General features: G+C 45.4%; 1 long non-coding RNA gene across 1 annotated transcript; it reads right to left on the bottom strand.

Moving 5' to 3' along the window:
* Positions 1-246: 246 nt before the first annotated feature.
* LOC311625052 lies at positions 247-3,030 on the bottom strand. Its single transcript, XR_014795427.1, has 3 exons — positions 2,857-3,030; positions 2,228-2,380; positions 247-438 (listed from the first exon to the last, which is right to left on the bottom strand). It is a non-coding gene; the product is annotated as an uncharacterized lncRNA (long non-coding RNA).
* Positions 3,031-3,999: the final 969 nt, after the last annotated feature.

Here is a 3,999-nt window from a genome sequence, read left to right on the forward strand (position 1 = left end):
AATGTAACTGGCTCAAGCTCACTTAACTAGGTCGTGGCTAGTTGTGAATATGAACACATACACACACACCCACTAAGTGTCTTGAAAAAGTTGGGAACCTCAGCTAAACACTTCAGGTAAGCCTCTGGCCTGCAATGTGCTTAAAACCATCCAAACCTTATTCCTACGCGTCTATTCTTTTGACAAGTTACAACTGAACGTGACCAACCTTGTGTATCCTTGAATCTAAATTATCATCCTTCCTTCCAAACTTATATAAAAGATACACCCTTGTGGCTGGGATTACTGGTTGTTACCCCAGTTATGTTCTCCCCTTCTGTCATAGAAACATCACTTTTAATTGGAAACGAGGACACCCAGAGGAAGACTATATTTCTCAGCCATCTGTGGACAGTGGGATGAGCATGGAATTGATGTGTGCAAATTCAGGGTCAGACCCTTTAAAAAAAAAAAAAAAAAAAAAAAAAAAAAAAAAAAAAACATTGCCTGGCTGGTGTTGCTTATAAGGAAATAAACTTCTATATTGATTAAGCCATTAATAGTTGGGCAGCAACCACCATCATAGACTCAGGCAAGAAGAGGTTGGGCATGGAGCCCCATTTCAGAAAGCCCTGGGTTTGTGTTCTCTTTTCTCTCTCTCTTACAAACACACACAAATTATATTTACTTATTTAGTTAGTTAATCCTCACCAAAGGATATTTTTCCATTGATTTTTATGGAGAGTGGAAGAGAAAGGGACAGACAGAAACATCGATGTGAGAGAAACATAGATTGGTTGACTATTGCATGTACCCCAACCAGGGCCTGGGCCAGGGAGGAGCCTACAACCAAGGTATGTACCCTTGACCAGAATCAAACCCAGGACCCTTTGATCCACAGGCTGATACTCTATCCACTGAGCCAAACCACTAGGGCATCACACACACAATTATTAAAGAATATGTGCGGTTACTCAGGACCCAGGGCTGAGCACCAACCCAGTGGACCAGTACCTTGAACTATGCCTAACATCATTTAAGCGCCAGGGAAACATTTTTTAAAATATATTTCATTGATATTTTTATAGAGAGGGATAGAGAGTTAGAAACATCCATGAGAGAGAATCATCGATCAGCTGCCTCTTGCACACCCCCTACTGCGGGATGTGCCCGCAACCAAGGTACGTCCCTCGAACTTGGGACCTTTCAGTCTGCAGGTCGCTCTATCTACTGAGCCAAACCAGTTTTGGCAGGGAAACATTTTTAATCTCAAAGCAAAAGGCCACTGTGTCCAAATGTTGTGATAGATTGGGGACTTTGCCACTGGCAGGATCAGGGGCAGATGCAGCTTCAGAGTGAGGGAGAATGTGAGCAGTGCCAGCACTTGGGTATTAACTTATCAAATGCTTCTTCTCAGATGGCATCAGTGCAGCAGATTTCTGCATAATGAGGAAGTATTACTTCCCAGAAGGGCAAATATCCTTTCTTTTCTTCTTCTCTTCAACTTCCAATCCTTGGTTCCAGCAGTACTACTGGATTAGTGTGGTATTCACAGGACTTGCATAGGGAAATGGAGAAAGAGTTTGCAATATTAAACAATTCACAGAATGCTTAAATTTACACACATCTGCCCTAGCCAGTTTGGCTCAGTGGATAGAGCATTGGCCTGTGGACTGAAGGGTCCCAGGTTCAATTCCAGCCAAGGCCACATGCCCAGCTTGCAGGCTTGATCCCCAGTAGGGGGTGTGCAGGAGCCAGCCGATCAATGATTCTCTCTCATCATTGATGTTTCTCTCTCTCTCTCTCTCTCTCTCTCTCTCTCTCTCTCTCTCTCTCTCTCTCTCTTTCTCCCCCTTCCTCTCTGAAATCAATAAAGAAACATTTTTTTAAAAAAATTTACACACATCTATGTAGGTTTAGAGGTAATATATGTGAAATGTATTCCTGATTCTTTATATTAGCAACTAGATGGACTTGCAATTAGATGGACATTAAGAGCTACAATTAGATGGACATTAAGAGCTACAATTACAATAGTTTTATTTTATCATAACAATGTTTTATTAAGATTTTTAAATAAATGTTCAAGAAGATAAGTATCTATTAAGCCTTATTTAAATTATTTAAATTTAAAACTTTATAGTCTACTAGAGGCTCGATGCATGAAGATTCGTGCAAGAATAGGCCTTCCTTCACTTGGCTGCTGGTGCTTCCTTCGCTCCGGCCAGAGCTGCTTTCTGCTTCTCACCTTGTCATATCAATTTGCATATTCCCTCCTTATTGGCTGTGGTCACCACCATCTTTGTCACGGAGTTATGATCAATTTGTATATTTCATCTTCATTAGATAGGATGGTCTTATCTGGTCACATAGTATCCACATATGAAGAAAATCCACCAAGCTGTAGGTTTAAGATTCATGAGCTTTACTTTATGGAACATACTTCAACATTCACAAGCCTAAATTAAAGAAAGATGATGAGGGGTGTGTGCCCAAAGGCTCTAGATAAAGACAACAGCCCCAGGCCTGCATGAGGAGTCCCTGTTCTTCTCTGGGGAGAGTGACACCAGTGCTGTGCTCATCTTGAAGGATCCAGCATCAGTCCTCCTCAGTTGGGTAACCCAGGGTCCCCCGTCTCGCTGGCGTGGACAGGTGCCACAGGGAGAATGCTCCCCTTTCCTCCGGGCCACTTGTCCTCCCAGTAGACCTGGAAGATGAGGTGCTGCTCCAGGAAAGGGTGCCCTGCAGCCCTCATCTCCCAGCTGTTAGAGGTGTGTGCAGCTCTCCTAGGGCAGCATCTGCAGGCCACCCTCCAGCCCCGGCCTGGACCAGGAGCTCAGTGATGCCTGCCAGCCCAAGTCCCCGCTGCTCACTCACCGGGCGCAGGTATGTGAGGGTGCTCCGAGGGTGGGTCTTGGTTGCAAACTTTCTGCAGCTGTGAACAAGTAACTGTGCTGGGTGTCCTCTCTACATCTCCACGTTCACTTAAAAAATGTAGGGAGTTGCACATTATTGGCTCACGGTGGGGGAAGGTGACGTGGAAGACAATTAAACCTTGGAGGTGCCAGAGATGGCAGAATGGCTAGCTTCTCTCGAGCACACATGTCGTTGAAGAAACTCTCTATATAGTCCATGGGAGATTGATAAGAAACACGCCTCTTGAAAACCTCCTACTCTGAGCACCATCGATTTCTCTCCCTCCCCTGAATTCACTCTGGGAAGCATGGGTCAAAAGAGAAACAAAATTGCTTATGTAGTTCTCATTTTTTATTAGGGAAAGGCGTTGTTTTAAAGAGAGAGAAAATTGCTATGACACTAAATACATCTAATTAAGTGGGGCTTTAAATAGGAACAACGGAATGACACAGTGGATAGTATCCTCGGTGATAGCTCTTCAGAAGTCACAGGAGCTCATGAGGTGGCATCTTGGCAATAGTTAGGCCATTGTAACACAAGACCAGTCAGTTATCTGCAAAACCATGGAAGATGGCAGCCACGACTTGTTTGTTCAGGGCGTGGCCAGGCCAGGGAGGGGAGTAACACAATTTCCCCAGATGGCTCCAGAATATAAGCAATTTCTTCCCTTCAAAGAGCGGGGCAGGGATGGAAAGATGGCAGCATGCCTACGGGATGACTGATGGAAACTTGGACACGTGGCAGAGAGTGATGCCTGAGCTCTGCCTGTTTCCAAAGTGGTCATGGCCCTGTTTCTGCCTGAACCCCCCACCTGACTCGTCCCCCCATCCCCACCCCTTCACCCCCAGCTGTTTCCATCTACCTCCTCCAGTGCTCAGACCAGCATTCTCCGGGGAGCAGGATCTTCCTTCCCCGCCTGCTGGCAGGGCTCCTACAGGTCACGTCTAAACAGCATGCAGGGCCAAGAACAGTGAGCAAAGAGGCAAAGAGATACAAGAAAAAAATAATCCCGACACCTGAACCCAAGGCGGATGCAGAGAGGTGAGGAACTCCAGATTCAGAATGAGAAGAACTGGGCTCTTGTCCTGAACCACTGAGAGGTGG

Source organism: Pipistrellus hanaki, assembly GCF_964339955.1.
Source record: "Pipistrellus hanaki genome assembly, chromosome: 6".
Taxonomy (NCBI): domain Eukaryota; kingdom Metazoa; phylum Chordata; class Mammalia; order Chiroptera; family Vespertilionidae; genus Pipistrellus; species Pipistrellus hanaki.